Consider the following 24031-nt stretch of genomic DNA (forward strand, 5'->3'; position numbering starts at 1 on the left):
CTTGCAGGGTTTGATCATCATACTCATCATTGCCCTCTGACACAGATGGGACGGTGATGATTTTGCTGGGGCTCGGCAGAGTTGCTCTTTCAGCAGACACCTGAGTCTTCACCGGTGGTGGTGAGGACTTTGTCTCCGAGCTGGTTGCAGCCAGGAGTGAGGAGCTGGAGGTGGCGGTCATTGGCTTCATGACTGGCTTCGGTACTGGTGTCTCTTGAGGCTTTGGTGGTGGTGCTGAGGAGATTGGCGCTGAGGGTTTTGGCGCTGATGGTTTTGGCGCTGAGGGTTTTGGCGCTGAGGGTTTAGTAACTAATGCCTGAGCAGACTTCTCTTGAGGCTTTGGAGCCCTTGGCTTTGACGGCACAGACTCTGGTTGAGGAATAGCTGAACCAGAGGTCTCAGCGGCAGAGGAAGTAGCTGCAGCTGAGGCATCAGCTGAGGATTCATTGAATTTCCTCACTGCAGCTTCTGCTTGCTTCTTGAGCTTTGCAAGATGCTTTTCCTTCTCATCTGGATAGTCATCAAGGGTCTTGAGGCTTGAGGGATGTGCTACTTGATGAGCCTCAAGTGGGGCCCGTTTGTCAGGGGGCTTTAGAGCGAATTTCTTTGCATACTTGGCAGTTACAAACCTGTATTCTTTGCATTCCTTCGCCCATCGGCGTTCTATCTTCTGCAGCCAGATATTTCTCTTGGCCATTGTCTCATTTTCATCAGGTGTGCAATAGTCCAAGTAAATATCCTCAGGGATATCCACAGCTATGTTTTTCTCAAGTTTCTTTCCTCCCTTCTGTTTTCTGTCATCCTCCATTTTCTTCAGCTGAGGATTTTGCTGATGAGATTGAACTCTTGAGGATTCTGATGAGACTTGAAGATTTTCTTCAAGAAACGCTGCAAATGAGTTAATGTGATGAGAACCGAGAGATTCATCAGCTGACATGTGTGTAGCTGTGAACAGAGTATAGTTGCGAGGAATTTGGAGAGGTCATATGCGTTCTCAGATTTGAAGAAAATGAAAAAGTTTGACAGTTGAGTAATTTAACCAGTGGTTGAGGAATTTGCCTAAGCATACTGTTCTTGGGTTCCAAAGTTGTACAGATCCGAAAATTCGCACAATTGAGGAATCTAGTGAAAATCTTAGATGCTTAGTATAGTTCATCAATGATGTGGTGATAGACAGTGTTTGAGGAATCAAGTGCTTATCGATTCTTGAGGAAAAACAGATTTCACATAGAAGATGTAAAATTGTAGATCTAACTTGCGGTAAAAATGGGATTTTATTTACCTTTGAAGGAGCACACGAAGAACACAGAGAAGTTTTGTAGAGAGGCTCTTCGGTCGCGTGTCCAATGTGCCCTAACCTGGCGACGGAGGACGTCTACGGCGGCGGCGGATGAAGATGGACCGACTCCGGCGTGGTTCCGGCGATGGAGAAGTCGAGGCAGTGAAGCTCTTCCTCACCGGCGACGAAACTTCCAGCGGAGGCGCTAGGATTCGGTACTTTTTGCTGTAGCAAGAGAGCGATGGGGCGAAGAAGAGTTTGCCGAGGGGGATAGGGACATATTTATAGCCAGACAGTTACTGTTGGCGCGAAGATTTCGGACCAAATAGCCCGTGCCTCTACGTCTCTGCAGGACAAGTGTAGTTCCCGAACAAGGCGGTGGAGATAGTGGAGATCGTGGTTATCCGAACGTGGGAAGTGGGGTTCAGTTACTATGCATTAAAGAAACACTTTTTGAAGATTTGAGGATTTTCGTTACAAAATCATCAGCTGACAAGGACGCAGTGAGGATTTTGAACAAAGTTTCAAGTAGAACGCATATGAAGAATTGAATAGACTGGGTGAGTATAGCATAGAGGGAAAGTAGGGTCCGCTCACATTCACTTAGCAGAAATATCAACTTGAAGAAATAGCTATGAGTGAACGTTGTTGAGGACTTGAAATCACAGTCGATCTAGTCAAATGAAAGTCATCAAGTGTTTTTGAAGATTTTGTGATAAATCGTCACAATGAAGAACAACTGTTTTGAAGAAAAACACATTTTGAGGAAATGGAACATTTGAAGAAAATCAACTTGAGGAATTTCACATTGGGCGGTGGCGTGACCCACCATATAAGAATGTTGATTACAGACGCCGCGTACAATTGTCGTAGGGCCCTGAGAATCAATTTCTTCGTTGATTTCTTCACATTCAGAGTGACATTCTTCATTAGTTGAAGAAAATCGATTCATCTTGTGTTGCACATCTAAGTCATCAATTTTGCATAAGTGTTAGGATGTGTGCATGTTTTTACAAAACATTTGAAGATTCCAAGATATTTAGCTCACACCGCAACTTGCAAAACCTTTTCTCATCCAAGGGCTTAGTGAAGATATCTGCCAGTTGATCATCAGTCTTCACATGGTCGATGAGGATATTGCCCTTGAGGACATGGTCCCGAAGAAAATGATGACGAATCTGGATGTGCTTGGTCTTCGAGTGCTGTACTGGGTTCTATGCAATCTTGATTGCACTCTCATTGTCGCAGTAGAGAGGCACATTCTTCATGTTGATGTCGTAGTCCTTGAGGGTTTGCTTCATCCATAGTAATTGAGCACAGCATGAACCAGCAGCAATGTACTCAGCTTCGGCAGTGGAGAGTGATACACAGTTTTGCTTCTTTGAGGACCAGCAAACTAGTGATCTTCCGAGGAAATGGCATGTGCCAGAAGTTGACTTGCGATCCACACGATCACCAGCATAGTCAGAATCGGAATACCCTACCAGATGAAGATTTGAGCCCTTGGGATACCATAATCCTAGTGTTGGTTTGTGAGCTAAGTATCGAAGAATATGCTTCACAGCCTTATGGTGTGATTCCTTCGGTTTTGCTTGAAAACGTGCACACATGCAAACACAAAGCATTATATCTGGCCTAGATGCACATAGATACAATAAAGAGCCAATCATAGAGTGATATACCTGCCGATCGAATTCATTACCATTTTCGTCAGTGCAGAGATGGCCGTTGGTAGGCATTGGAATCTCGGCACCTTTGCATTCATGCATGTCGAATTTCCTCAGAACATCCTTGAGGTATTTCTCCTGGGATATGAAGATTCCATTGCGTTGTTGATGAATTTGAAGACCTAAGAAGAATTTAAGCTCTCCCATCATAGACATCTGATATTCTTCACTCATCATGTAAGCAAATTCATCACTGTATCGTTTGTCAGTACACCCAAATATAATATCATCGACATATATCTGACACACAAATAGCTCATTATCATAGGATTTAGTGAAAAGAGTTGGATCGAGTGAACCAGGTTTGAAGCATTTCTTCATGAGGAATTCCTTCAATGTATCATACCATGCCCGAGGGGCTTGCTTGAGACCATAGAGCGCCTTTTTGAGTCTGAATACTTTGTCTGGATTCTTTGGATCCTCAAAACCTGGGGGCTGAGCAACATATACTTCTTCCTCAAGCTTACCATTGAGGAATGCACTTTTCACATCCATTTGATATAATATGATGTTATGATGATTAGCATAAGCAAGTAGTATTCGAATAGCTTCAAGTCTAGCAACAGGTGCAAAAGTTTCATCAAAATCTATTCCTTCAACCTGGGTGTAGCCTTGGGCTACAAGTCGTGCCTTATTCCTCACCACTTGACCGTCCTCATCTTGCTTGTTTTCGGAAAATCCACTTGGTTCCGACGATGTTGTGCTTGCGAGGATCTGGTCGTTTGACGAGCTCCCATACGTCATTCAGCTTGAATTGAAGAAGTTTGTCTTGCATAGCTTGGATCCACTCCGGTTCCATGAAAGCCACAGCAACTTTTGAGGGTTCTGTGATAGATACAAAGGAGAAATTCCCACAAAATTTAACTAGGTGTGAAGCTTTTGAGCGAGTGAGAGGACCTAGCGTGTTGATGTCGTTGAGGATTTTGTCAAGTTCTACTTCATTTTCAATCCTCGGATGAGCTCGTTGAGGATTTCATCTGGGCTGAGGAAGTGGTTCTGGAGCAATTTCCTCAGGAGCACCTTCTTGATTTTCATCACTGATGGGGATGGTTTCTTCATCAATTTCCTCAGTGGGAACAATGTCTTTAGTAGGTTTGAGCTTTATTGCTTCCTCAGGAGACAACTTATCTAGATCAGAAGGCAATTGCTCTCTTTGCGAGCCATTAGTTTCATCGAACCGCACATCTACAGTCTCAACAACTTTGTTGTGATAGTTGTTGAAGACTCTGTAGGTGTGGGAGTCCTTTCCATAACTGAGCATAAAACCTTTATGTGCCTTAGGTGCAAATTTTGAGCTATGGTGAGGATCTCTAATCCAACATTTTGCACCGAAGACTTTGAAATAACTTACATTGTGTTTCTTGTCAGTGAGGATTTCATATGAGGTTTTCTTGAGGAATTTGTGTAGATATACCACGTTGACGATATGGCATGCAGTGTTGATTGCTTCAGGCCAAAAGCGACGAGGAGTCTGATATTCTTCAAGCATAGTTCTTGCCATTACAACCAGAGTCATGTTCTTCCTTTCGACGACACCATTCTGCTGAGGAGTATAAGGAGCAGATAATTCGTGAGTAATACCAAGTTCATCAAGATAATCATCAAGACCAGTGTTTTTGAACTCGCTTCCATTATCACTCCTGATATGTTTGATCTTGATGCCAAAGTTCGTCGAGGCCCTTGAAGAAAATCGTTTGAAGATTTCCTGCACTTCAGTTTTATACACTATGATATGCACCCATGTATATCTGGAATAATCATCAACTATGACGAAGCCATATACAGATGCTGCATTGGTTAGTGTGGCATAGTGAGTAGGTCCAAATAGATCCATATGAAGCAATTCGAATGGATGTGTAGTGGTCATAATAGTCTTCGAGGGATGCTTGGATCTGGTCATTTTCCCAGATTCACAAGCACCGCAGAGATGATCCTTGAGGAAGTTGACTGATTCGATGTCGATGACATGCTTCTTCTTCGCGAGCGTGTGCAAATTCCTCATGCCTGCATGACCTAGTCTTCGGTGCCACAACCATCCTTCTAAGGTTTTTGCTAGTAAGCAAGTGGCTGGTTGAGGACCTGTAGAGAAATCAACAATGTACAAATCCCCTCTTCTTACACCTTCGAACACTTTGGATCTGTCAGATTCCATGATGACTACACATCTATATCTACCAAAGATAATAATCATATCAAGATCACAAAGCATCGAGACTGACATGAGGTTAAAACCAAGGGATTCAACAAGCATCACTTTGTCCATATGCCTATCCTTGGAAATAGCCACTTTGCCAAGTCCCAATACCTTTCTTTTACCTTTGTCAGCATATGTGATTTGCTTTGGAGGTGATGGAGTTAGTGGCATATTCATCAGTAAGCTTTTATCACTAGTCCTGTGATGTGTGCAGCCACTATCAAGAACCCACTCAGTATTCTTGGGTTTGTCATCCTGGAGATGAATTAGTACAGCTTACCATCTCATATGCTTCAGATTTGAAGAATATGATATTAATTTCATGAGATAAGAATTTCATCACAACATAAATATCAGGACGTGTGAAATATTTCTATTACATCAATCATTAGCTTGCGTCCTATCAAGCATTTCCTCAGGTCTCCAGCAAATTCTTCAGATGATGATTTTCATCTGGAGACCTGACCTGCAGAAGTGATTAGTTCGATTTCTTCACCACCCACATCTGAAGGGGTGGCAAAGCATTCATAATGACAAAGGTGGCATTGAAGCTAATGCACTTCTCTTAACAGTAGGGGGGTTAAAGTACTCATATGAATATGCAGAGAACTGGTTTGAGGATTTATGAACATAATGATTTGATGAGTAGCGCTCATATTCATATTCCTTGTAATTTCCCTACAAGTTGGACGCATTAGCACGGGTACGAGTATAATTTTGACCAGTTGAGATTTTAATCCTCTTGAAGACTTTGATCCTCCTAAGGAATTTGATCCGGGGTTCAGATTCTTCAATGGTGGTGTCATGAGGACATTCACCCGAAGATTTTCAAGACAGCTTTTGGGAACCCAGATTTTCCTCAAGGGAGGGCTATTCCTGCAGTTAGTTCCAACATATCGAGCAAATACTTCACCATATTGATTTTTAAACAGTTTCTAGTTGGAGTCAAATGACTCATCCGAGGAATATGATAATTCACATGAAAAACCAGTTATATTAGATGGATCAAAAGGAGGCCCAGTAGCAGCAAACCATGAGGTTTTGGGATACTGCTCAAGTTTCCAATAAGATCCATCAGCATTTAATTTCCTCTCAAAGGCAATTCCTTCTTTCCTCGGGTTCCTGTTCAAGATCTGCTTTTTGAGCACATCACAAAGGGTTTGATGTCCTTTGAGGCTTTTGTATATGCCTGTCACATACAATTCCTTCAACCCTGCATTTTTATCAGTAACATTTGTGTTTTCCTCAAGTGAGGAAACAGACACAACAGGTACAGTTGAAGAATTTGTAGTAATAGTAGCATTTGATGATTCTGGTGAGGAATTAGCAGTTTCGCGTTCAATGCATTTAAGACATGGAGGAATGAATTCAACCTGACCAGCGCTGATCTGTTGAGCTAGTAATGAATCATTTTCCATACGAAGATCATCATGAGACATCCTCAGCTTCTTAAGATCAAGCTTCGTTTGAAGAAATTCATAGGAAAGCTTCTCATGATCAGTGAGGAGTGTATCATAACGATCCTGAAGATTATCAAATCTAGACTGAAGACTTTTCACATCTTCAGTGAGGATTTGGGTAAGGTTCATTTCATCATTCAACTAGTCATCACTTCTAGCAGTTTCTGAAGCTTTTCCAGGGCAGTTTGTTGTTTAGTGGCAATGATACCAAGTTTACTGTAACTGGGTTTTTTATAATCATTAGGTTCACAGTCACTTGAATCAGAGGAGGAGGCATTATTTGGTACCTTTGAACCTTTTGCCATGAAGCAATAGGTTGGAGCAAAGTCATCAGCATAGTCATCAGTGTGGATGGTGCAATCATTTTCTTCAAGATTGAAGATTGACTTGCTGACGAAAGTGGTTGCCAGTGCAAGACTAGCCTGTCCGGATTCTGAGTCTTCATCAGAACCCTCTTCTTCATCACCTTCCTCTGATTCTGCCTCTGAGTCCATTTGCTTGCCAACAAGTGCCCGAGCCTTTCTGAAACTAGTCTTCTTGTGCGATGAGGGCTTTGAAGATGAGGATTTTGAAGATTTCTTCTTCTTCTTCGAGTCATCAGAACTGTCATCCTTGTATTTCTTCTTCTTTGATTCCTTTCCCCAACGGGGACAATCAACAATGTAATGACCTGATTTCTTGCACTTGTGGCAGGTTCGTTTCTTGTAGTCCTCAGATGAAGATTCTGATTTCCTCATGTCTCTTCTTGAAGATTTACCGAACTGGCCATGTCGTGTAAATCTCTGGAATTTCCTCACGAGCATTGCAAGCTCCTGTCCAAATTCTTCAGGGTCACCAATGCTGTCATCTATGTCTTCTTCTTCAGATGAGGAAATTGTTCTAGCCTTCAGTGCAAGTGGTCTGGAATAGCTTGGTCCATATAGATCTTTCTTTTCTTCTAGCTGGAATTCATGGGTATTTAGCCTTTCGAGTATATCAGCTGGATCAAGCATCTTGTAGTCTGGTCTTTCTTGAATCATCAGAACTAAAGTATCAAATGAAGAATCCAAAGATCTCAGCAGTTTCTTCACAACTTCGTGATGAGTGATGTCTCGAGCTCCTAGTGCTTACAGTTCATTTGATATCTGAGTGAGGCGATCAAAGGTGTATTGGCAGCTTTCATTGTCATGTCGCTTGAAGCGATTGAAGAGATTGTGAAGAATATCAACACGAGAGTCGCGCTGGGTTGATACTCCTTCATTTGCTTTGCACAGTCTCTCCCAGATCAGTGTTGCAGAGCCCAAAGCACATACTCTTCCAAACTGGCCTGGGCTCAGATGGCCACAGATGATATTCTTCGCTTGAGAATCGAGTTGCTTGAATTTCTCCACAGCAGCAGCAGAGACACTAGCAGAGATGATGGGGACGCCATGTTCCACAATATACCAAAGATCATTATCAATAGCTTGTAGATGCATTTGCATTTTGTTCTTCCAGAAGGGAAAGTTCTTTCCTTCGAAGGTAGGACATGCTGCAGTCACCTTACACATGCCTACAGTCGACATAACTAAAACTCCAGGTGGTTAAACCAAAATCACACAGAACAAGGGAGTACCTTGCTCTGATACCAATTGAAAGTGCGTTATATCGACTAGAGGGGGGTGAATTGGAGATTTTTAGAATTTCATCACTGAGGTAATTCCTTTTGAGGAAATTCCTCACTGATGACTAACTTACAGCGGAAATAGTAAAGGATCAGAAGTGCAAAGTTTCACAAAAGAAGTTTTTCAGAGTGAGGAATGTGAAAACAGATTGCACTGTGAGCAGGCACGCAGAATACAGATGAGGATTAACTGACGTGAAGAATTTGGGATTGAGAAAATTCAGAGCAAGTCTTTAGCAAATTCTTCAAACAGAAGCAGTGAAAGTCATCAACACATAATTCGAGGAAAGTAAGGAGTTGAGGAATAAGAACCCGTTTCTCAGTGAAGACAGTTGTTGATGACCCAGTTCCAACTGCTGTGACAGTCGTACATCTGGTTTGGAGCGGCTTGGTATTGAAACCAAAGGACACACAATCCCAGGACATACAGTCCCTACCGTGTTCTCCTTGGGCTAAGAACACACAGTCCTCGCCCAACACTCGTGGTAAGTCTTCAGGGCAGACTTCCAAACCCTCACAAACTTGGTCACCCGGCAATCCACAATTGACCGCTGCAAAGCTCTAGACCATGACGCCTAACCGTCTGGAGGATGCACAGTCCTCAAAGGTAAAAGGCTTCAGTCCCACACAGGAACAACTTCTTCAGTGATGCTCAATCACTAGGTTTGGTTTGTGGTTTCGGTGTATGGGGTATTTCCTCACTAATGAATTACTCTTGAAGACACTGTGGAATTGGGTTGCTCTTATGACAAGTGTCAGTTTATAATGGAGCAGCCTACCAGCTAATGGTTGTGGGGGTGGCTATTTATAGCCTGGGAGCATCCCGACATGATTTGACACTAATGCTCTTAAACAATATGACCGTTGGAGTGGATAAGACCAATGACTTGGCGTGGCTATCGAAACGGTCGGAACCCTCAACTGTGAGAGTCCTCATGTCACTCGTATTCCTCACTTGAGGCTTTTGGTCGGATTAGGGTTGGGTTGACCATCATGAGGAAATTCATTCCAAAGTGTAACTTCGACCCCCTTTAACAGTACGGTGTTCCTAGTACTCAAATGCGAAGAAAATAAAACAGAAAGAGTAAATCTTCATGCTTCAAATTCTTCAAAATGATTTTCTTCAGGACACACCGAATTCCTCGATTTCAGTATCTTCATGAGGAATATCAATTTCATCGCAGATTCCTCGCGATTCATTTCTTCAGCTTCACAAGAATACAGCCTTAGACATCCCTGAGGATATATACCTGGATTACTGCACCCCTGATGAACATGAAACTATGGCCAAGAGAAAAAATCGGCTTCAGAAGATAGAACGCCGATGGGCTAAGGAGTGGAAGGAGTAGAGATTCTTCACTCCCAAATATGCGAAGAAATTCGCTGTGAAGCCTCCTGGCAAACGGGCTCTACTTGAGGATTATCAAGAAGTACATCCCTCAAGCCTCAAGACACTTGGTGATTATCCTGATGAAAAGGAAAAGCACTTGGCAAAGCTCAAGAAGCAGGCAGAGGCTGCTGTGAGGAAATTCAATGAATCATCTGCTGCTACTTCCTCTGCTGCTGAGACCTCTGGCTCGGCGATTCCTCAACAAAAGTCTGTGCCATCAAAAGCAAAGGCTTCAAAGCCTCAAGAGAAACCAGCTCCAGCATCAGCTCCAAAACCATCAGCGCCAAGACCCTCAGTTCCAAAACCCTCAGCACCACCACAGGCTTCAAAAATAGAACAGAAGCCAATAGTGAAGCAACTGCCAGCTACCTCAAGCTCATCACTCCCAGCTGCAACCAGCTCAGAGACAAAGACTTCACCAACTCCTCTGAAGACAAAGGTGACTGCTGGGAGAGGAACAAGACCCAGCCCAAGCAAAATCATCACGGTCCCTTCTGCATGAGAGGGTAGTGATGAACATGATGATCAAACTTTGCAAACTATGATCAGAAACAAGCAGGAGAGGGTAGCTCAAGCTTCTGGCAGCTCCATTCCTCTAGCCATGGACCCAAAAGTCCTCCTAGACTACATCAACATCTAGTATGAGGACCCCAACACTCCGCTTGATGATTTGAAACTTCCCCTGGCATCAGCCACATGGTGGCCACATTCATCAACGAGGCCAAGTGGAAGGAGCAGCAAGCTAAACAGGCCAAGGTGGCTAAGCTCAAGAAGGAGAAATTCCTCAAGCAGAATCTCCTCAATCTGACGCATGATGATCTTGTATCAACACACGCAAAGTTTAAGACTTTGACAAATAAGTACTACAAGCTTTCTGACCGTCAAAGTCTCAAAAGCAATTTCATCAAACTTGCTACTGAAGTTGTTAATAACTACAACAAGAAAGCTACCCCTCCAGTACCAACTCCTCAGCCTCTGATTGAAGAACCAGCTGATGAAACTCCTCAAGCCGAGGAAATCCCTCAAGAAAGCCGTGTGGACGAACCGACAATTGAGGAAATCACGACTGACCATCCAGCTGATGAATCTGCTACAGCTGGTGAGACAGACCCTGCTCCAGCTGCTGCTTCCAAGCCAGCTGATGAATCTGTTCCAGCTGCTGCTTCAAAGCCAGCTGATGACTCTGCTCCAGCTAGTTCCTCAAAGCCAGCTGATGAATCTGCTGAGAAAACACCTTCACCAAAAGCTTCAAAGGTGAAGAAGATGACTCCGTCTGCATCAGACGTGATGAAGACAAGGGCTGCTGAAAAGGAAGCCAAGAAGAGAAAGGCTTCTTCAGCAGAAGAACACACTAAGGCCAAGCGCCTCAAAGCACTTGAAGAAAATGCTCCACTGGACCCTGTGCATCTTAACATCGCTCCATCCTATGAAATGGTCACCTTTGAAGACCAGGAGAAAGAGCCAGATGAGGAGATGAAGGATGCTGCATCCGAGGAACATACTGACGAAGAAATTCGCAGACGACAGTCCTCAGCCCTCCATTCCTCATGAAGAAACTGCACAAGGATCAGCTGCACCAGCTGATGAATCAGGTTCTGTCACCAAGCAAGCTGAGGAAGAACAAAGTAAAAATCCTCAAGCTGATGAAATTCAGAGCCCTGAGCAAAATCCTCACACTGAGGATCAGGCTGACCCAACTCCTCCTGAGCAAGATCCTCAAACTGAGGCTCAGGGTGAACCCATTCCTCCTCTGGAGCAAAACCCTCAACAGGATGCTCTAGTTGACAACATTCCTCAGCCTGAGGCTCAGCCAGATCACATTCCTTGGCCTGATGAACAACAAGAGCATGCTCCTCAGCCTGAAGCTCAAGCTGATGAAATTCCTCACCCTGACGATCATGCTGAGAAAAATGCACCAGATCAAGAAAATGCTTTCGTTGTGCTCAACCCAGAGTCTGCAATTGTTGTATCCCCTTAAGTCCAACAGCAAAATCATGTACTTCATTGGAGAACTTCTTTGAAGAACGCAAGTACTTCATTGGAGAAAATCCCTATGACAAACCTCAAATCAGCCATCTGAAGTTTTGGACGAGGACACAGCTCAATTACTATGCCTCTGTGCTGTGTGGAAGAAACAAGATTTTCCAGCACAGGCATATTCCTCATGTTGAACTTGAAGCAATACCATGCCTAGCTCCAGTCCTCAACGTCCTTCATGAAGCTGGACTGCTCCCCATGTGCTCTAACATCTGTGACTGGAACAGTGAGCTTATTCTTCAATTTTATGCCACTCTTCACATATCTCGGGATTCAGCGGATATCAACGCTTGGGTGTTTGACTGGATGACGCAAACAACACACCACAAGGCTCCTTCCATTGATCTTCTGTGTGAACTGCCAGTATCAATTCCATCAGAACAAGCCGTGAAGCTTTATGATGAACATGAGCTGCCCAACGGGATGATGGAAGTCCTCATGAAGCCTTTGTATAAGGGGCAACCACCGTGAAAAACCTTCTTGGTCCATGAGCTCAAATATGAACCAAGGTCTGTTTACAGAATCCTCTGCAGCGTCCTTGCACCAATCAAGGGACACGATGATGAAGAAGATGTTGTAGGCCTCATGAAGAATATCCTCTTCAACATCATTCGTGGTATTCCTATCAACATCCATGATTTCTTCTTGAGGACTTTGGCCGACAATGCAATGTGTCCTTTTGACCACAAGATATATGCTCCATGGATCATGAGATTCATCAGGAAAAGGACAGGCATCAACTTTCAGGCTGATTGCAACAACCATGTTGGTTACATGCCTCCTATCCGGGTCAACAAGAAGACTTTCGAGCCTGTTGAAGGAAAAGGCAAGTCTGTCATTAATGAAGGCAGTAGGCCCCTTGATGGCCAGTTTAGAGAGCCTGAGCCATATTCCTCATGGGATGATACTGAGGCTCATCCTCCAAGCCCCGTTGCTCCTTGCGTACTGAATACCAGAGAGCTTCTCCTCAGTCTACACCAGAAGGTGGATCAGAATCACAAGTGGGTCAAACTCCAGTTCGGCGCCATTGTGAAAACCCTCAGTGAAACACAGAATTCTGTGAAGCTTAACCATCACTATCTTCATGAGGTTTTTGATCGCACCTGGGCTACACTTGCTCATCTGAAGACTCTGGCAGAACTTGAAGAATTGGAGTTTGAGCAAGACTTCGACTGGTCGTGGCCACCGAAGAAGAAGTTCACGCCAATTCCAGTTCCAGACCTTGAAGGCAGTTCGTTTTCTTCATTATGCACTGCTGAATCTGTTGAAGAACAACAAGACACTGCCACCGGTCCAAGGAAGAAGACTACTCCCAAGAATCCTCATGCGTCTTCATCAACTACCAAGGAGTGAAGTCCTCACGGGCGTTAGTCCTCAGTTTGTCCCTTTTTATCACTTGATGACAAAGGGGGAGAAACTTGAGATTTAGTCTTCAAGCGGGATATTTTGGGGCTTATGAACTATATTTAAGTTACAAACTCTTGGCTCTTGTGAAGTGTTTATGTAATGAGTTGTAACTTAAGCCTGATGGTACTCTGATGCTTTTGAACATTTTTCTTCGCATGCTTATTCCTCAAATTTTTAATGCACGCATGCTAAAATTCGTCAGATACCATTTTTCATCATGCATCCTCAATTTCTTCATACTATATGTCATATGTATGCATGATTTACAAGACTCAGGGGGAGATCTCCATGATATAAATCATCAATGTGCATTTGCTGTGAAAAGCAAAATCCTCACGATATGCACATCTTCAGGGGGAGTCTCTCTCAATCTTGATTTCAAATTCCTCAAATGAGTATTTACACTTCATATTTTTATCCCTGTTGAAGACTTAACCTAATTGTCATCAACCACCAAAAAGGGGGAGATTGTAAGTGCATCTAGTGCCCCTTAGTGATTTTGGTGGTTTGAAGACTTATAGGTTAAGTATCTAATGTGTTCATGAGTGTACGCAGGATCTATAAGTCACTGAGGAGTTTGAAATATTTGATGAATATCGACTCCTAAAAATGTATATCTTCGGTTGAAGAAATTGGTTTGAAGCTGAAGAATTGAATCGCGAAGAATCGGCGATGAAATTGATATTCCTCATGAAGATATTGATATTGAGGAATTCGGTGTGTCCTGAAGAAAATCATTGTGAAGACTTCGAAGCATGAAGATTTACTCTTTTTGTTTTGTTTTCTTCACACTTGAGTAATAGGAACACCGTACTGTTAAAGCGGGTCAAAGTTACACTTTGGAATGAATTTCCTCATGATCCTCAACCCAAGCCTAATCCTACCAAAAGCCTCAAGTGATGAATACGAGTGACATGAGGACTCTCACAGTTGAGGGTTCCGACCGTTTCGATAGCCACGCCACATCATTGGTCTTATCCACACAACGGTCATAATATTTAAGGGCATTAGTGTCAGATCATGTCGGGATGCTCCCAGGCTATAAATAGCCGCCCCCCACAACCATTAACTGGTTGGCTGCTCCGTTAGAAACTGACACTTGTCATAAGAGCAACCAAGTGATTGAGCATCACTGAAGAAATACCCCAAACACCAAACCACAAACCGAGAACCAAGTGATTGAGCATCACTGAAGAAGTTGTTCCTGTGTGGGACTGAAGCCTTTTACCTTTGAGGACTGTGCATCCTCCAGACGGTTAGGCATCATGGTCTAGAGCAATCCAGTAGTCAATTGTGGATCGCCAGGTGGCCAAGTTTGTGAGGGTTTGGAAGTCGACCCTGAAGACTTACCACGAGTGTTGGGCGAGGACTGTGTGTTCTTTGCCCAAGGAGAATACGGTAGGTACTGCGTGTCCCGGGACTGTGTGTCTTTTGGTTTCAATACCAAGCCGCTCCAAACTAGATGTACAACTGTCACACCAGTTGGAACTGGGTCATCAACTACTGTCTTTGCTGTGAAACGGGTTTTAATTCCTCAACTCTTTATATTCCTCAGATTATGGGTTGAAGACTTTCACTGTCATTGTTTGAAGAATTTGCTGAAGACTTTCTCTGAAACTCCTCAACCCCAAATTTTTCACGCAAGTTAATGCACATCTGTTTTCTGCGTGCATGCTTACTGTGCAATCTGTTTTCACATTCCTCATACTGAAAAATTGTTGTAGTGAAACGTTGTACTCCTGATCCTTTACTGTTTCCGCTGTAAGTTAGTCATCAGTGAGGAATTTCCTCAGTGATGAAATTCTAAAAATCTCCTATTCACCCCCCTCTAGTCGATATAACGCACTTTCAAGTCTCTATGTATCTTGATTTCAAATTCCTCACATGAGTATTTACACTTCATATTTTTATCCCCGTTGAAGACTTAACCTGATTGTCATCAACCACCAAAAAGGGGGAGATTGTAAGTGCATCTAGTGCCCCTTAGTGATTTTGGTGGTTTGAAGACTTGTAGGTTAAGTATCTAATGTGTTCATGAGTGTACACAAGATATATAAGTCGTTGAGGAGTTTGTAATATTCGATGAATATCAACCCCTAAAAATGTATATCTTCGGCTGAAGAAATTGGTCTGAAGCTGAAGAATTGAATCGCGAAGAAATTGCGATGAAATTGAAATTCCTCATGAAGATATTGTAGATAAGGAATTCGGTGTGTCCTGAAGAAAATCAATCTGAAGTCTTTGAAGCATGAAGATTTATTCTTTCTGTTTTATTTTCTTCACTCCTGAGTCATCGGAACACCGTACTGTTAAAGTTGTCAAGGTAACACTTCGGAATGAATTTCCTCATGATGTTCAACCCAAGCCTAATCCTACCAAAAGCCTCAAGTGAGGAATATGAGAGACATGAGGACTCTCACAGTTGAGGGTCCCGACCGTTACCGCAATTCGCGCCACATCACTGATCTTATCCACACCAACGGTCATATTATTTAAGGGCATTAATGTCAAATCATGTCGGGATGCTCCCAGGCTATAAATAGCCGCCCCCCACAACCATTAGCTGGTTGGCTGCTCCGTTAGAAACTGGCACTTGTCATAAGAGCAACCCAAATTCCTCAGAGTCTTCGAGAGTAAATCATCAGTGAGGAAATACCCCAAACACCAAACCACAAACCAAAACCAAGTGATTGAGCATAACTGAAGAATTTGTTCCTGTGTGGGACTGAAGTCTTTTACCTTTGAGGATTGTGAATCCTCCAGACGGTTAGGCGTCATGGTCTAGAGCAATCCAACAGTCAATAGTGGATCATCGGGTGACCAAGTTTGTGAGGGTTTGGAAGTCTGCCCTGAAGACTTACCACGAGTGTTGGACGAGGACTGTGTGTCCTTAGCTCAAGGAGAATACGGTAGGGAATGTGTGTCTCGGGACTGTGTGTCCTTTGCTTTCAATACCAAGCCGCTCCAAACCAGACATACAACTGTCACAGCAGTTGGAACTGGGTCATCAACCAATGTCTTCACTGTGATACGGGTTCTATTTCTTCAACTCTTTCAATTCCTCAATATTGTATGTTGAAGATTTTCATTGTCACTGTTTGAAGAATTTGCTGAAGACTTTCTCTGAAATTCCTCAACCTCAAATTCTTCACGCGAGTTAATCCTCACTTGCTTTCTCTGTGCCTGCATACTGTGCAAACTGGTTTTCATTCCTCATCTTGAAAACTGTTGTAGTGATACTTTGCACCCCTCATCCTTTGCTATTTCCTCTGCAAGTTAGTCATCACTGAGGAATTTCGTCAAAAGGAATTTCCTCAGTGATGAAATTCTAAAAATCTCCTATTCACCCCCCCCTAGTCGATATAACGCACTTTCTTTCCTCACCTGTGACGAACATTGCTTGTGGCAACACTAGGTTTTGAGCTCGAGCGGAGAAGACGAGAGTGAGAGAAGAGTTTTTTACTGAAGGGGTGAAGGGCTATTTATAGCTCAGGTGAAAACGGTCTGAGGCAAAAAGTTTGGATGAAACTGCCCTTGCCCTTTCATCTTTGCATGATACATTCTACCCACGTACAAAGCGGTGGAGATAGTGGAGATCATGGTTATCCTATCGTGAGTAGTGAGTGCAGTTACAGTGGTAACGTGAAAAAATAATTTTTGAATTTTGAGGATTTTGTTGCAAAGACATCAGCTGACAAGGACTGAGTGAGGACTTTGAACAAGTGTCAAATAGAACGCATATGAAGAATTGAGAATTGACTGGGTTGAGCTTAGCATAGAGGGGAGTCGGGTCCGATCACATTCACTTAGAAGAAATATCAACTTGAAGACTTAGTCATAAGTGAATGTTGTTGAGGACATTGAAACATCATTATATAATATATAGTCAATGAAGATCATCACACAAAGTTTTGAAAAAATTGAAAATTTTGAAGACTTTGAAAATTTTGAGGAATTTGTGAAAAGTCCCAGATTGAAGAATTTCCAACTTGAAGAATTTCAAAGTTTGGTGGTGGCGTGACCCACCGTATAAGAATGATGAATTCATTCGTCGCGTACAATTGTCATAGGGCCGTGAGAATCAATTTCTTCATTAATTTCTTCACACTTAGTGTATTATTCTTCATTGATTGAAGAAAAACGTTACTTCGTGTGTTGCACATCAAGTCATGATTTTTGCATAAGTGTTAGGATGTGTGCATGTTTACACAACATTTGAAGATTCTAGGATATTTATCTCACACCGCAACTTGCAAAACCTTTTCTCATCCAAGGGCTTTGTGAAGATATCTGCTAGCTAGCCATCAGTCTTCACATGGTCGATGATGATATTGCCCTTGAGTACATGATCACGAAGAAAATGATGATGAATCTGGATGTGATTGGTCTTTGAGTGTTGTACTGGGTTGTAGGCAATCTTTGATTGCACTCTCATTATTGCAGTAGAGGGGCACATTCTTCATGTTGATGTCGTAATCGCTGAGGGTTTGCTTCATCCATAGCAGTTGAGCACAACAAGATCCAGGAGCAATTTATTCAGCTCAGGAGTGGAGAGTGATACGCAGTTCTGCTTCTTTGAGGTCCAGCAGACTAAGGATCGTTCCAGGAAATGACATGTGCCTAACATTGACTTGCGATCCACACGGTCACCGGCATAATCAGAATCAGAATATCCAACGAGGTGAATATTTGAGCCCTTGGGGTACCATAATCCTAGTGTTGGTGTGTGAGCTAGATGTCGAAGAATATGTTTCGCAGCCTTATGTTGTGATTCATTCAGTTTTGCTTGGAGACATGCACACATGCAAACACTAAGCATAATGTCTGGCCTAGATGCACATAGGTACAACAAAGAGCCAATCATAGAGCGATATACCTGCTGATCAAAATCTATACCATTTTTGTCAGGGCAGAGGTGGCCGTTGGTAGGCATAGGAATCTTGACGCGTTTGCATTCATGCATGCCAAATTTCCCCAGGACATCCTTGAGGTATTTATCTTGAGATATGAAGATGCCATTGTGTTGTTGTCGAATTTGCAGACCTAAGAAGAATTCCAGCTCCCCCCATCATGAACATTTGATATTCTTCGCCCATCATATAGAAAATTCATCACTATAACGTTTGTCAGTACAACCAAAAATAATGTCATCGACATATATTGGGCACACAAATAGTTCATTGTCATAGGATTTTGTGAAAAGAGTAGGATCAACTGAACTCGGTTTGAAGCCTTTCTTCATGAGGAATTCCTTCAATGTATCATACCACGCCCTGAGGGGCTTTCTTGAGGCCATAGAGTGCCTTTTTGAGTCACAAGACTTTGTCAGGGTGCTTCGGGTCTTCAAAACCTGGGGGTTGAGCAACATATACTTATTCCTCAAGCTTACCATTGAGGAATGCACTTTTCACATCCATTTGATATAGTGTAATATTGTGATGGTTAGCATAATCAAGCTATATTCGAATAGCTTCAAGTCTAGCAACAGGTAAAAAAGTTCCATCAAAGTCAATTCCTTCAACCTGTGTGTAGCCTTGGGCTACAAGTCGTGCCTTGTTCCTCACAACTTGACCATACTCATCTTGCTTGTTTCGCTAAATCCACTTGATGCCGATGATATTGTGCTTGCAAGGATCTGGTCTTTTGACGAGTTCCCATACATCACTTAGCTTGAACTGAAGAAGTTCATCTTGCATGGCTTGAATCCACTTCGGTTCCATGAATGCTTCAGCAACTTTTGAGGGTTCTGTGATAGACAAAAAATAGGAACGCCCACAAAAGTTAACTAAATGTGAAGCTTTTGAGCGAGTGAGAGGACCTGGCGCATTGATGTCATCGATGATTTTATCAATTTCCACTTCATTTGCAATCCTTGGATGAGCTGGTTGAAGACTTTGGTTGAGCTGAGGAATTTGGTATGTAGCATTTTCCTCAGGTGCACCTGCCTGAATTTCATCATTGTTCAGGACAATTTCTTCAACAAGGGGTTGTTCCTCAGCAAGAATGATATCTTCAGTAGCCTTGTGCTTAATAGCTTCCTCAGGAGTCAATTTATCTGGAGCAGGAGGTAGTTTCTCTCTTTGCGAGTCATTAGTTTCATCGAACCGCACATCTGCAGTTTGAACAACCTTGTTGTGATAGGTGTTTAATACTCTATGGTGTGTGAATCCTTTCTGTAACCAAGCATAAAACCCTCATGTGCTTTAGGTGCAAACTTTGAGCTATGGTGAGGATCTCTAATCCAGCATCTTGCACGGAAGACTTTGAAATTAACTTACATTAGGTTTCTTGTCAGTGGGGAGTTCGTATGAGGTTTTCTTGAGGAATTTGTGAACATATACCCTCTTGATGATGTGGCAAGTAGTGTTGATTGCTTCACGCCAAAAGCGATGAGGAGTCTGATATTCTTCAAGCATAGTCCGTGCCATTTCAACAAGAGTCATGTTCTTGCGTTCCACAACACCGTTCTGTTGAGGAGTATAAGGAGCAAACAATTTGTGAGTAATACCAAGTTCATCAAGACTAGTATTTTTGAATTCTATCCCATTATCACTCCTGATGTGTTTGATCTTGGCGTCGAAGTTTGTTGTGGCCCTTGAAGAAAATCGTTTGAAGACTTCCTGCACTTCATTTTTGTAAGCAATAATGTGTACCCAAGTATAACGAAATAGTCATCAATGATGACAAAGCCATATAAAGATCTTTCATTGGTCAGAGTAGCATAATGAGTACGTCCAAAGAGATCCATGTGAAGCAATTCAAACGGACGAGTAGAAGTCATGATAGTCTTCGAGAGGTGTTTGGATCTGGTCATTTTTTCCAGATTCACAAGCATCGCACAGATGGTCCTTGAGGAATTTCACAGTTTCGATGCCAATGACATGATTTTTCTTCGCTAGTGTGTGCAAATTCCTCATGCCTGCATGACCAAGTCATTAATTCCATAGCTAGCCTTCTGAGGTTTTTGCTAGTAAACATGTGTCTGGTTGAGGACCTATAGAAAAGTTACCAATGTACAAGTCTCCTCTCCTAAAGCCTTCGAAGACTTTGGATTTGTCAGATTCCATGATGACTACACATCTATATTTTCCAAAGATGACAATCATATCAAGATCAAAAAGCATTGAGACTGACATGAGGTTAAACCCAAGGGATTCGATAAGCATGAATTTGTCCATGTGTCGATCCTTAGAGATAGACACTTTACCATGTCCTAATACCTTGCTTTTACCTTTATCGTCGTAAGTGATTTGCTTCAGTGGTGATGGAGTAAGTGGAATATTCATCAATAAGCTTTGTCACGAGTCATGTGATTTGTACATCCACTCTCAAGAACCCACTCTGTGTGCAGATGAATTAGTATAGCTTACCATCTCATATGCTTCCGATTTGAAGAATATGATTTCAATTTCATCAGACTTGAAATTCATCACAAACAATAAATTTGAGGATGTGTGAAATGTTAAATCATTTCATCATGTTTTAGCTTGCATCCAATCAAGCAATTTCCTCAAGTCTCCAGCAAATTCTTCAGATGATGACTTTCATTTGGAGACCTGGCCTGCAGAAGTGATTAGTTCAATTTCTTCACCATCCACATCTGAAGGGGTGGCAAAGAGTTCATCATCCTGCGAGCACCATATGAGAATGGAGGCATTGAAGCTAATGCCCTTCTTTTCATAGTAGGGGTTAGAGTACTCAAATGAATAGGCAGAGAAGTTCTTTGAGGACTTATGAACATAATGATTTCAGGAATAGTGCTCATATTCATGTCCCTTGTAGGTTCCCTGCATATCAAAAGCATTAGTGCGAGTACGAGCATAATTTTGACCATTTGAGGAATTTGATCCTCCTGAAGACTTTGGTCCACCTGAGGAATTTGATCTGAGGTTCTGGTTCTTCACTAGTGGTGTCATGAGGACATTCACCTGAAGATTTTCCAAGCAGCTTTTGGGAACCCAGATTTTCCTCAGGGGAGGTCCATTCCTGCAGTTAGTTCCAACATATCGAGTAAATACTTCACCAGATTGATTTTTGAACAGTTTGTAGATGGAGTCAAATGACTCATGAGAGGAATAGGATATTTCACATGAAAAGCCTGTTAGAGTGGATGGATGAATGGGAGGCCCTTTAGCAGCAACCCATGAGGTTTTGGGATACTACTCAGGTTTCCAGTATGATCCATCAACATTCAGTTTCCTCTCGAAGGCAATGTCCTCTTTCCTCGGGTTCCTATTCACAATCTTCCTTTTGAGCACATCGCAAACGGTTTGATGCCCTTTGAGACTTTTGTATATGTCTGTCACATACAATTCCTTCAATCCTGCATTTTCGTCAGTAGCATTTGTGGTTTCCTCAAGTGAAGAATTTGATATCACGTGAACAGTTGAAGAATGTGTATCGATAGAAGCATTTGAGGTTTCAGGTGAAGAATTAGCAGTTTCATGTTCGATGCATTTTAGACATGGTGGAATGAATTCTTCCTGAGCGGTACTGATTTGTTGAGCAAGTAATGAATCCTTTTCCATTCTGAGATCATCATGGTACATTCTTAACTTCTCAAGATCAAGTTTCCTTTGAAGAAATTCATAGGAAAGCTTCTCATGATCAGCCAAGAGTGTGACATAGCAATCTTGAAGACTGTCAAATCTAGACAAAAGACTTTGAATATCTTCAGTGAGGATTTGAGTATGATTCATTTCATCATTCAATAGATCATCACTTTTGTCTAATAGTTTCTGAAGCTTTTCAATAGCACTTTGTTGCTTAGTGGCAATGTTGACAAGTTTGTAGTAACTGGGTTTTTGATAATCACCAGGTTCACAGTCTCTAGAATCATAGGAGGAAGTGTCGTTTGGTACCTTCAAACCTTTTGCCATGAAGAAATAGGTGGGAGAGAAGTCATCAGCATATTCATCAGTGTAGTTGACGTTCTCATTTTCTGCAAGGTTGAAGATCGACTTCCTAATGAATGTGGTAGCAAGTGCAAGACTTGCCACACCAGACTCTGACACCACTTCAGAACCTTCCTCTTCATCATATTCCTCAGATTGTTCTTCAGAATCCATTTCCTTGCCAATGAGTGTCCGAGCCTTTATCAAACTGGTCTTCTTGTGCGATGAGGACTTTGAAGATTTCTTCTTTTTCTTCGAGTCATCAGAACTTTCATCCTTTTATTTCTTCTTCCTTGATTCCTTCACCCAGCGAGGACAGTTAGCAATGTATTGACCAGATTTCTTGCATTTGTGGCAGGTTCTTTTCTTGTAGTCCTCAGATGAAAATTCTGAATTCCTCATATCTTTTCTTGATGACTTTCCAAATTGGCAGCGCTTAGTGAATTTCTGGAATTTCCTCACAAGCATAGAGAGTTCCTGCCCAAGTTCTTCAGGATGACCAAGACTGCAATCAGATTCTTCTTCTTCAGATGAGGAAACAGCTTTTTCCTTAGTGCACGAGGTCTTGAATAGCTTGGTCCATATAGGTCTCTCTTTTCTTCTTGTTGGAATTCATGAGTATTGAGTCTTCTCAAGAATATCAGCACGACCAAGCATGTTGTAGTCTCTTCGTTCTTGAATCATCAAAACCAGTGTGTCAAATGATGGATCAAGAGATCATAGCAGTTTATTCACAATTTCATGGTCAGTGATGTCTCTGGTTCCCAGAGCTTGTAATTCATTTGAGATATCAGTGCGGCGATCAAAGGTATCTTAGCAGATTTCATTGTCAAGCCTCTTGAAATGGTTGAAGAGATTGCGAAGAACATCGACACGAGAGTCACGCTGTGTTGAGACTCCCTCATTGACTTTCGGCAGCCTATCCCAGATAAGCTTAGTTGTGCCCAAAGCAGTGACTCTGCCATACTGACCTTTTCTCAGGTGGCTGCAGATGATATTCTTCGCTTGCGAGTCAAGTTGCTTGAACTTATTCACATAAGCGGCAGAGATAGTAGCAGTGATGGAGGGAATGTCATTTTCCACAATATACCAGAGATCATTGCCAATTGCTTGCAGATGCATTTGCATCTTGGTCTTCCAGTAGGGGAAGTCCTTTCCTTCGAGGGTAGGACAACCTGCAGTAACCTTGATCATACATGCGGTCGACATAACTAAAACTCCACGCGGTTAAACCAAAGTCACACAGAACAAGTGAGTACCTTGTTGTGATACAAATTGAAAGTGCGGTATATCGACTAGAGGGGGTGAATAGGCGATTTCTACAATTTCGTCACTAAGGAAAATCCTAGTGAGTAAAATCCTCAGTCATGAAAAGAGTGCAGCAGAAATAGTACTAAGGGAGAAGTGCAAAAACGTCTACAGCAAAGTACTGAGCGTGAAATAAAAGAATCGGTTAACATAGGACAAGACTACAGGATAAGCAGGTGAGGAATAACTCAGGTGAAGAATTTGAGGTGAGGAGTTCAGAGAAGGTCTTTAGTCAAATTCTTCAAATAGTACACATGAAAGTCTTCAACATGCAATTGAGGAAATGAAACGAGTTGACAAAATAGAACCAGTAGCTCGATGAAGACAGTTGTTGATGACCCAGTTCCAACTGTTGTGAAAGTTGTACATCTAGTTTGGAGCGGCTTGGTATTGAAACCAAAGGACACACGGTCTTGGGACATACAGCTCCTACCGCGGTCTCCTTGAGCTAAGGACACACAGTCCTCGCCCAACACTCGTGGTAAGTCTTCAGGGCAGACTTCCAAACCCTCACAAACTCGGTCACCCGGCGATCCACAGTTGACTGCTCGATGCTCTAGACCATGACGCCTAGCCGTCTAGAGGATGCACAGTACACAAAGGTAACATGCGTCGGTTCCACATAGGAATAACTTCTTCAGTGATGCTCAATCACCTGGGTTTTGGTTTGGGTTTGGGTGTTTGGAGTATTTC

This window comes from Hordeum vulgare, chromosome 7H, assembly GCF_904849725.1.
Source record: "Hordeum vulgare subsp. vulgare chromosome 7H, MorexV3_pseudomolecules_assembly, whole genome shotgun sequence".
Classification (NCBI taxonomy): Eukaryota; Viridiplantae; Streptophyta; class Magnoliopsida; order Poales; family Poaceae; genus Hordeum; species Hordeum vulgare.